The sequence below is a fragment of the Natrix helvetica genome (genome assembly GCF_964273705.1).
Source record: "Natrix helvetica genome assembly, chromosome: 4".
Taxonomy (NCBI): domain Eukaryota; kingdom Metazoa; phylum Chordata; class Lepidosauria; order Squamata; family Natricidae; genus Natrix; species Natrix helvetica.
In genome coordinates this window covers 135,059,524-135,071,389 of record NC_138550.1, presented here as the reverse complement: position 1 = coordinate 135,071,389, position 11,866 = coordinate 135,059,524, and positions in this window count along the sequence as shown.

The following is an 11,866-nucleotide window of genomic DNA, read 5'->3' as shown; positions in this document are numbered from 1 at the left end:
CCCCTCAAAAATCCATGTAGCTCCCATGCTAATGATGTCCCAGAAGGTTTTGGGGTAGATTTAAAAATATGACTGTCCTGTCAGACATTGGGGTTGGGTGCTTGTGGGTGCCTGTCCATGCTGTGTTTAAATGTATGGTATATGGATGTCTGGATCCTTAGACATTTCATTACACTTTTGTATTGAAAGTGTAAACCATAATTCTGGAGTTGAGCAGTCTCTAAATCTTAACAACACCAACAATACCACCTGCTTGCAATCCTGTGCAACACATGGTGGCTATTACTGTGTACTGCAAAATCTGGGTGGTAATTCTGGCAGAAGGGAGGGAGAGAGAAGGAGAGAGAAAGAGCAATAATGATGCCCCATTTATCTATGCTTTATTATTTAGAAAGGGAATGCTTTAAGAATAACCAAACATCCTTTTTTAACACCTGACATTAAATGGTTTTGTTCCCATAGACTCTCTCACAAATGCTAACTCCAGCCTGTGATTTATATAAAACTTTCCTTTCCCTTAATTTCACCTACAAAAGCTTCATTCTTCCTGTATGAACCTGCTTTGTCAGTATTTGCTCTGATTTATGGAAGATTTCAACCAAACAAAATAACTATCCTTTTTCTTTTCATTAGAGCTAATCCCCAGAAAGACACTTTCATCTGCCGATTAGTCATGCCCCTGCAAGCCTCAATAACCCGAGGGTAAGTTATTGATGTGTTAAAGATGTAATCGCAAAGGCTCAAGGCAGCTAAAGAAATCTCACTTTTTTATCTAACCATAGCATCATTTTGAGTCATTTTAACCCTAATAGGAGATCCAGTGTAGTAAATCATTATCTTGATCATCATTGTTCTTACGTTAGCTCTTGCTGTAATTGGTTCATGTTTCCGAATACCTCAAAGGTTAAAATGAGCAAGCAAAAAATGAAATGGCATCCGAATATAACTAATTCAGGAGGTATGTGATGAAGATATGTGACTAATTCTATCGCAGTCTCATTATTAAGCAATAATTATTGCACTCCAGGCAATCAGCCGTGAAAAATCCCAGTTTTTAAAATCAATATTTAAAAGGGTATTATCTTACTTTAAATAAATTAGCTTCCAATTCTGTTATGTCTTTGTGATAATTGTGGAGTAGCTTGAATTGGTTGATTAAGGTAAGCTAATACAGATAGTTTGTGACATATAACTGGTCATTTTATGACTGTTTGGAGTTACAATGGCCTTAGAATGGGTGCTTTATGACTTGCACTTCCAGCTATGGCAAAATGTTGCTTCTCCTTCATGGTCACATACTGACCCTTTGGTTGCTTGGCAACCGGCTCACACTTACGACTCGTGGCAGCATTCTATAGCCATATGACTATTTGCAATGGAGTGAATTAATTTAGAAGATTGGGTTTGTTTAACCATACCATTCGTTAAGACTATGATATGCTTAATAACTGCCATGAAAAATGTTATAAAAATTAGTCCATTCACGTGGGTTCCCTGATTTATGACTGCAACATCTGGATTTCCATCCCAATTGTGCTCATATGTCGAGGACTGTCTGAAGCTTTAAAAACTATTTTAACTGTTTTCTTGTTTCATTTTCTTATAACAGGTTTGAATGTTCTACGAACAGAAAAGTAGGATATTTCTTTATCTGGTTTATATGATTGCTCATCTCACCTAAGTGGCTCTGTATATCTTACAACAATTAAAAACAACAATCCAATAAAAAAGTTTTTTATAAAAGTATATGATATTAATCATACCAAACAACAACAGCAAAAAGAAATGAACTTGAACATATAATAATAATAATAATAATAAATTTTTATTTGTTAGCCGCACCCTCTCCCGAAGGACTCGGGGCGGCGTACAATAAAATACATAAAATATACAAGTAAACAATACATATGCAGATAAAAATAAACACATACACGTACGTACACATATACATATACACATATACATGGAGGAGGTATCAAATATATAAAACAGAATTATATACCAGTATGGCTATTGAAATGTAATTATAATAGAATAACAGAGTTGGAAGGGACCTTGGAGGTCCCTGCCTAGACAGGAAACCCTATACCATTTCAGACAAATTGTTATCCAACATCTTAAAAACTTCCAGTGTTGGAGCCTTCACAACTTCTGGAGGCAAGTTGTTCCACTGATTAATTGTTCTGTCAGGAAATTTCTCCTCAGTTCTAAGTTGCTTCTCTCCTTGATAAGTTTCCACCCATTGCTTCTTGTCCTGCCTTCAGGAGCTTTGGAGAATAGCTTGACTCCCTCTTCTTTGTGGCAGCCCGTGAGATATTGGAACACTGCCATCATGTCTCCCCTAGCCCATCTTTTCATTAAACTAGACATACCCAGTTCCTGCAACCGTTCTTCCTATGTTTTTGCTTCCAGTCCCCTAATCATCTTTGTTGCTCTTCTCTGCACTCTTTCTAGAGTCTCCACATCTTTTCTACATCGTGGTGACTAAAACTGAATGCAGTATTCCAAGTGTGGCCTTACCAAGGCATTATAAAGTGGTATTAACACTTCACATGATCTTGATTCTATCCCTCTGTTTATGTAGCCTAGAACTGTGTTTACTTTTTTGGCAGCTGCTGCACACTGCTGGCTCATATTTAAATGGTTGTCCACTTGGATTCCAAGATCCCTCTAACTGATACTACTATTGAGGAAGGTACCACATATAATGTACCTGTGCATTTTGTTTTTCTTGCCTAAATGTAGAACGTTACTTTGTTCACCATTGAATTTCATTTTGTTAGATAGTGCCCAATGTTCAAGTTTGTCAAGATCCTTCTGTATCTTAAGCCTATCTTCTGGAGTGTTGGCTATTCCTGCCAGCTTGGTGCCATCCGCAAATTTGATGAGTTCTCCATTTATCCCCTCATCCAAATCATTGATGAAGATGTTGAAGAGTACTGGGCCTAAAACAGAGCCTTGGGGTACTCCACTGCATACTTCCCTCCATGTAGATGCAGTTCCAGATTAAAGTACATCTTCTAGAATTTCTGATCTTTGCAATGGGAATACACTTCTATTTTCTCCCTACCAGCCCTTCATATAAAGAAATTACTCTTAATATTGTTTTCCCAAACTAAACTTAAACAGCTGTTTCAGCCATTCCTTATACGACTTGGTTTCCAACATCCACACTGTTCATTCAGTTACTTTTGTTCTAGACATGCTCTAGTGCTCTTTAAATATAGTGTATGGAAAATTATAAAAAAATAAATTGAGAAAATGAAACATCCAGAACATATTACAGGGCATTATATGGGAGAGAAATAACAAGTCTGCCTCAATCACTGCTGCTAGCTGGGTTGGCTTCTCTCTACTTTTGACAGGGTCTATGGCAACTTTTCCTGATTATGCTGCAGCTGCCTCCTTAGCAAACCTCTTTGGTTCAGTCCTCCATTGGCTCTCAAGATAGAATAGGGCTAGTTGGCATAAGCTGAAGTCAAAATGAGGAAATTCATTTGATAAAGAAGACAAGGAAGAACACAAGCACTGCACGGAGTGTATATTGCATATAATGTAATGTATACTTTATACATGTAATATATAAATACAAGTGTAATGCACAGGTATAAATTTGGAAATAATTGTGGCAGTTTAAATAGAAATCCAATCTTCTATCCATGAAATGAAGATAACAATCCCTGTGCCTATTGTTGTCCAGCTTCCGTATAACTTTGATTAGAGAGCCCTTTAAATGGACAGCACGTTTAAACAGTCTGCCAAATAGAATGGTATCCTATTTAGCAGTGTATGTCGACTTCAGTAAGTTTAAGGCAGAGGTGGATTACTGCCGGTTTGGCCCGGATCGGGCAAACCAGTAGTAGCGGCAGCAGGAGGCTACCCACTCGGACACTTCTGCGCATACGCAGAAGTGGCGCATGCACACCCGAACCAATAGTAAAAAATTAGCAACCCAACTCTGATTTAATGTATCTGGGATTCAACTCCCAGCATTCCCTAATCCTGTAAGCACATCTTAAAGTTGCTGAAGTTGAGAAACACAGCTACAGACAGTAGGAAATATTGCTGAAGTTTTCAGGAATATTCTTAAACATAATCTGCAATAACGAGGGCAATCTGAATCCAAATAATTCCATTCGTGCTCTGTTGGATAAGATTAAGTTGATCCTTAGGGAGGAAAATCTCTGCTCTGCAAAAATCATCATCATTCTCATCATCATTTTCTGTGTCACCTGTTAGTTCTAACTCAAAGTGTGCTGGTTGCCCCCATAACCTGAATGGTCCATGTGGGGCAATCTCAATGGAATACTTTTGTTTATGTAAAGCAAAACAAGAAGCCAGATTTTTCTTCATATGAAGAAATGCCAAATGTCTTCTATCTTCCTTGGGATAAAGACAAGATAGATAAAAGCACAAGGCTGACAATTGCTACTTTAGGTCGTCTCATACTCTCCTTCCCACCTGGGAAAATTGGAGGTTGGACAAAGTGATAAATACTACTTTGCATTGCTAGAGCTTTTAGGAGGATTCTCGATTGAGGCCCCAATAGGAGGACAGCCAACCTTGATCACCAGACTAAGTCTGAGGTAGGAAGAGTCAGCATCTAATAACGAAAGAATTTGGAGTAAAAGTAATGTGTATTTGAGAGAGATAAATCGTTGATAGCATAAACAGTATTGTGTGGGGGAAAGGATTGGGAAAGAAGTCAAGAGTTATTAATTTATCAAAAGACATTTTGTATATATTTCGGTATCTCTTTTTTTCAATTTGTTTTCTCTGTATTCTCTTATTTTTCTATTCCTTTCCAAAGAAAGACCTCATTCCACAGAGTGCTTTTACAGTAACTGCAATCTAATTATTTTAAATTATCATGTTTGTTTTTCTTATGGAGTTTCAGCGTCATGCTCTGTGGTCCAAGTTCCCATATTTCGGTCAATAAACAAATGACATCTGGCTTCCTTTTACTTGGAAAGAGATACTTCCTGTTGTCTTCCTTCCTTCTAACTCTAAATTCCTGAAAATATTATATTTGAAAATGATTTTAACAACCTTTTATTACACAGCCACGTAAAATCAGGGCTCTTCCTTTATAGTCAAGGAACTTCTTTTGTCATTCTAGGTTTTAGTAAGATATTCAGAGGAAATTGAGTGGAATTTGATCGTACAGTTATAACTCTCAGTCATAAATATGGGAATGTAATGAACCACAATCGTTAGCCAAAGAGGTCAAACCTCTTTGAGAATTTTTTGCTCAAGAATACAAATTAATTGCCTTATAGATAAATATTTTAGAAAGGAGAATATTTCATAAACCCTGGATTATTGACCCTCTTTTATAAAAAGAAATGCAAGCACGCAAGTATGCAATCCATTTTTTATTAATAAAATTAATGTTTTATTTTCACAGGCTCTAAAATTAAGGACACAAATTCCTTGGAGACTGCAGTTACATTCTGGTTTTGTTCATGTGCTTCCTGTAGGCAACTAGCTGACTACCAGTTTGAATGCCTTTGATAGCTACCAACTGAGTTAAATTAATGCTGGGGAGGGGGGTAATCTTTTAACAGCTACTGGTTATGAGAGCTATTTGTTGCTTCCAGCGTCAAAGATAATTTGCCACTGAAAGCCATTATTGTGAAGAAGCACTTTGCCATTGTGTTGTTCTTCTGGGCTTCCCATGAGTCACCATTAAGTGCCACTGTAAGACCAGAATCCTTGATTAGATTTCCCACTACTCCTTATATTCTTTCATTAAGAAAATAAGGAAGTAACATAATTAATAGGAAAGACCAAAAAGAGCAAGGGTATCTAAAAGTTTTTTTAAAGGAAATGAAATAATAAATGACACATCTAATAATCACTTCTAAAATATTTGATATTAAGCAACACTCAAGGTCTATTTAATGTTCTCTGTGTGTGTGTGTCAATGTACTGCATGTAGCTACAAATTAGTAGAATGGTGTAAATACTTAACATATGTCAATATAACACCACTGCTTCATGAACTACAATGGCTTCTAATAGGCATCTTGATACAATTCAAGCTCTTGTTATTAGTTATAGCACTTCACAGCACAGAACCAGGTTATTTGAGATCCTATTGATGATTTCTGTTCATCCTATAAGATCCAATAGATGTTTCTTCTATTAAATTACGTCATCTGATGAAATTGAGATGTGTCTTTTCTGTTCTGGTGCCGCCTCCGTAAAGCAGCATACTCTGTGAGATTAAAATGTGCCTGACTTTGTTGTCTTTTTGTAAGACATCAAAACTTGGTTTTTTTCCTCAAGCATTAGGCCAGAGTGCTATGTGAGCCTATGTCCATCCAGATAGATAGATAGATAGATAGATAGATAGATAGATAGATAGATAGATAGATGGATGGATGGATGGATGGATGGATGGATGGATGGATGGATGATAGATGATAGATAGATAGATAGATAGATAGATAGATAGATAGATAGATAATAGATAGATGATAGATAGATAGATAGATAGATAGATAGATAGATGATAGATAGATAGATGATAGATGAAAGATAGATAGATAGATGATAGATAGATAGATAGATAGATAGATAGATGATAGATAGATAGATAGATAGATGATAGATAGATAGATGATAGATAGATGATAGATAGATAGATAGATAGATAGATAGATAGATAGATAGATAGATGATAGATAGATAGATAGATGATAGATGATAGATAGATTGTCAGCGTTCCAAATATCATGCAGAATTAAATCATTGTCCAAGGCAAAGTGATCCTTAAAACTCTAATTTAATAAGACAGGCATGTTGGCATTATGCTGTTGAATTTCAACTCTAACGTACATCCGGTGAATTCACCCAGTTAAAAGTTCATCATCTATCCCCACACCCCATAATTCATCACATGGTCCAATCTTCATCTTCCACGCTGGCATGTACACCCCTCTTCTTCCGGCCAGGTGTCGAGGTGCGGAGACAAAAGACGACCTTGAGCTTCTAAGAAATCCATAACAATACATTCCACAATCCTACTCCTTTCTATTCCCCCCTCCCAACTACTATACCAATGAAACAGCATAATATATATATGGTTTAAATATGTGGCAGGCCAAAGATCCTAAAAGGAACAGAATTACAGTCCTGACATAGATAGATAGATGATAGATGATAGATAGATAGATAGATAGATAGATAGATAGATAGATAGATAGATAGATAGATGATAGATAGATGATAGATAGATAGATAGATAGATAGATAGATAGATAGATAGATAGATAGATGATAGATAGATGATAGATAGATAGATTAATACTTTATGCAGGATAAAGTCGCTCAAATCCGGAAGGATTGGGTCCCCTTCAGTGGCCCAGTCGAGACGCCAGTGGCGAGTCTTGAGAAACCTTTTTGGGAGGAGTTTGACTTGGTTGTCATCGAGGATTTGGACAGATTGCGTGGGCGACTGCGACCTACCACATGTTTGTTGGACCCGTGTCCCTCCTGGCTTGTACTGGCATCCTGGGAGGTTACACGCGACTGGCTCCTGGACCTAGTGAACGCTTCGTTGGGTGAGGGGTCTCTTCCGGCCACCTTGAAAGAGGCGGTGGTGAGACCCTTGCTCAAGAAGCCTTCCCTGGACCCTATGGAGCTGGTCAATTATCGTCCTGTCTCCAACCTTCCCTTTTTGGCGAAGGTTGTGGAGAGTGTGGTGGCTTCTCAGTTTCCACGACATCTGGAGGAGAATGATTATCTAGACCCGCGCCAGTCCGGCTTTCGCCCTGGGCACAGCACTGAGACGGCCTTGGTCGCGTTGGTAGACGATCTCTGGAGGGCCAGAGATAGGGGCTGTTCCTCTATCCTGGTCCTATTAGACCTCTCGGCGGCTTTTGATACCATCGACCATGGTATCCTGTTGCACCGACTGGAGGGGTTGGGGATCCGGGGCACCGTCTTGCGGTGGTTCGGCTCCTACCTCTCCGGCAGGACGCAACGTGTGTTGGCAGGAGAGCAGAGGTCGACCCTAAGCCCCCTCATCTGTGGGGTGCCACAGGGGTTGGTCCTCTCGCCACTCCTGTTCAACACATACATGAAGCCGCTGGGTGAGATCATCCGTGGTTTTGGGGTGGGATACCACCTGTACGCTGATGATACTCAGCTGTACATTTCCACCCCGAACCACCCCAACGAGGCCGTCGAAGTGATGTCCCGGTGTGTGGAAGCCGTACGGGTCTGGATGGATGACAACCGACTCAGGCTCAACCCTTCCAAGACGGAGTGGCTGTGGGTTCCGGCTCCCCGGTTCAACCAGATAATTCCATCCCTGGCCATTGGGGGCATTCAACTTGCCCCCGTGGAGCGGGCGCGCAATTTGGGCGTCCTCCTGGATGCCAAGCTGTCCATGGATGAACATGTGACAGCTGTGGCCAGGGGGGCGTTCCATCAGGTTCGCCTGGTGCGCCAATTGCGCCCCCTATTGGACCGGGACGCTCTACGCACAGTCACCCATGCGCTGGTGACGTCTTGCCTGGACTACTGTAACGCTCTCTACATGGGGCTTCCCTTGAAATGCACTCGGAGACTACAGTTGGTCCAGAATGCGGCCGCGCGGGTGATTATGGGGAGCACCAGGTACTCCCATGTGACACCACACCTGCGCGAGCTGCACTGGCTTCCTGTGGTCTATCGAGTGCGTTTCAAGGTTTTGATTACGATCTTTAAAGCGCTCCATGGCTCAGGACCTAGTTACCTCCGGGACCGTATTCTGCCCCATACATCCCTACGACCTATTCGCTCGCACAGAGAGGGACTTCTCCAGGTGCCGTCCACTAGACAATGTCATGGGGCGGCGCCTAGGAGCAGAGCCTTCTCTGTGGCGGGCCCAGCCCTGTGGAATGACCTCCCCCCGGATATTAGGACCACTACAGACCTCCGCTCCTTCCGTGTTAAGCTCAAGACCCACCTTTTTCAAATATCTGGCCTGGCCCAACCATAACTTCGTTACGCTCCTGAGGGGTTTTTAATTCAGCAATTTTATTTAGGGGATTTTAAACTGTGTTTTAACTGTGTTTTTAGCTGTGTTTATTGTCTTTCACTTGCAGGTCTACTCTCCTCCATGCACAAATGTAATTGTCCTTGTTTTTTCGTATGTATGTGTGTCCTATGTGTATTTTATCTTTTTGACTGTACGCCGCCCCGAGTCCTTCGGGAGAGGGTTGCGGCTAATCAAATAAAATTTGATTGATTGATTGATTGATTGAATAGCAAGTTAACCAAAAGTAATCAATCAGTAGGAAAATTAATTGTGCAAAGTTGGTCAGAGAATGTTGTCAAAGAGAGTGAAGAATGTCAAAATTAAAAGAGAAAGAAAAAATGTACAGCATTTACAATGTTTTCTAAATGGATAGAGAAGACCAAACATAGAGACTCCAATAGAATATGGAATTAAGAATAAAATTGACAAAAAGTGATTTGGGTTGAAACTAAAGTGACTGGAAGGATAATTTAGAGATTTCTATGAGAATGATTTGATGTGACAAAAAGTAGAATTTAAACAAATGCTATTAATGTTAGTATCTGGGACTCTTCTTTTTTTAGCAATTTCTATCCTTGAACCAGTAGCCCTTGCCTACCTGTTGTATGCTTAGTTGAGGCCAATCTGCACTGTCTCCAGGACACATACTAGCATTGTTCAGCATTCTTTATCCATTGGTTATGTCAGTGCCACATGTGAAGGACCAGGTCCGTATCTGAAAGTTCAAATAAGCTGATTTATTGCTAAAAGTCTATACACAGGAATCTTCTCAACTGACAGTCAGCACCTGATTAGAGTTAGATAAGGATCAACAGCACTTAAGGGAGGGTTCGACTTTGATCACATGTGGTTATGTAGGGATTCTAGACTGATTCCTCTTTTCACTCTGCCCCAGATTCTGCCATTCCTTCTCCTACAGATAGAAATTGACAGACCAGTTTTTTGACCGAGGCTCATGGCTAGTCAATGTTCAACTTAATGCCACCCTTACAGGGTGGCAGTTTAGTCAACCAACAAGAAGGAATAGCAATAGCATTTACAATTATATACTGCTTCACAGTGCTTTACAGTCCTCTCTAAGCGGCTTACAAAGTCAGCATATTTTCCCCAACAATCGGGGTCCTCATTTTACTGACCTAAGAAGGTTGGGAGGCTGAGTCAACCTTGAGCTGGTGAGAATTGAACTGCCGAACTACTGGTAGCCAGCAGTCAGCAGAATTAGCCTGCAGTATTGCATTCTAACAACTGTGCCACCATGGCACACTGTACTTTGATGTTATTAGTATCTAAGAAAAAGAATAATTGAAAACACTGTAGAAAAGTGGGAAAATGGTAGTGATTCAGGTATGGTCAGTGTAGCTGGGCAAATCTTAAATTTTAAGGAATCTTGAAATATGGAATATGATTTGCTTATGGAGCCAATGGCATCCATAGCAAACCACAATTATGTCAAAATGACAACATAGATGATTGCTCCATCATTCAAATACTGCCAACATATACTTCATCCTGACATCTGACAAAAGTATTTTAACTCATAGAATTTGAGTGATTTCACCATTTGCCTCCTTCCCCAGATATGTATTGTATGTAGTGGCTTGCTCAATGTCTACATGAAGGGTGTATCTTATAATTAAAACATTACTGCTACTCTTCTCCTATATAAAGTGAAGGTGGGAGTGGGGGGTTCTAGCATTTTTCTAGAGATAATAATCTTCATTATAGCTTGAAACATTGGATGAAAATGACTGAATTAACCAGCTACAGCTACAAATAACAGTGTAATAAACCTGGCAGCCAGCATTTTGGATGGTTATCTAGATTGAAAGAATTGTGGAAAGGCATATGTGATCTCCAATAGCAACGTAGGTGGCCTTTGTGGTGATGTCAGTCAGCATTTTATTTGTAGGAAGATTGTTAAGATCGTACTGTTCCTTCAGGAGTTTCTGTGTTTTTAAAGTTACTAGAGAAAGTGGAAAGATAGATGGTAGTTATTTGAGGCCTGAAATGTGACATGCAAGTGGAAAAATAAATTCAGTTACTATAAGTGAATTCAATCATAGGCAAAAGGCTAGTTACTAATAGTTTACATAGCAATTAAAGTCCTGCTCAAAGATAGCAGTTGAGCTTCCTCAAAAGTGCAAAGGAAACCATGACAGAAAATAAATGTAGTCATTTTGGGGGGTGGGATTTAGGCCATGCTACAAACAAAACCCAAGAAAAGTATGTCCCGTGGTTCATGCAGAAAGGGAAGGGAATACTTGGTACAACAGGTGTGGCAAGGAGAAAATTAGGTCTTAATACAGTATATGCTCAAATATGGAGAATTTATAGACTAGGAAGTGGATAATTTTAGATAATCTAAAATATTCAGCTGACCAGCTATCATGGCAGAACTATGAGACATACTCCTTTAGGGAATAAGAAACATAAAAATAATTATTTTGGGCAGTTCCCTGCACAAGGTTGAATTGGGGAGGTTGCTTGAAGGCCATATATAGAACCTTGCCTTATGAATCCTGTCCCTATAGATAAGAAACTGCTTCATCTGCTAAAGAATAGTTCTGCCTTCTGAGTTTCAGAAATTAAAGCCAATGTTAGAGGTATGAAATATAGAATGACATCAAATCAATGTGTAGGATCAAGAAGATTGAGAGAGGATTGGAAAACAAAAGTCTGAGTAAGAAAATGGTCTGTTGTGCATTGGAATCCCTTTTAAAGAAAACTACTTCCCTTTGTAAGAATCTTGCTTCACAATGAACAAAATCAGGAGCAAAATAATAGAAGTGACAAATATCCCTGAAAATCCAAGGGACCAGGGGCCAAGATAAAATA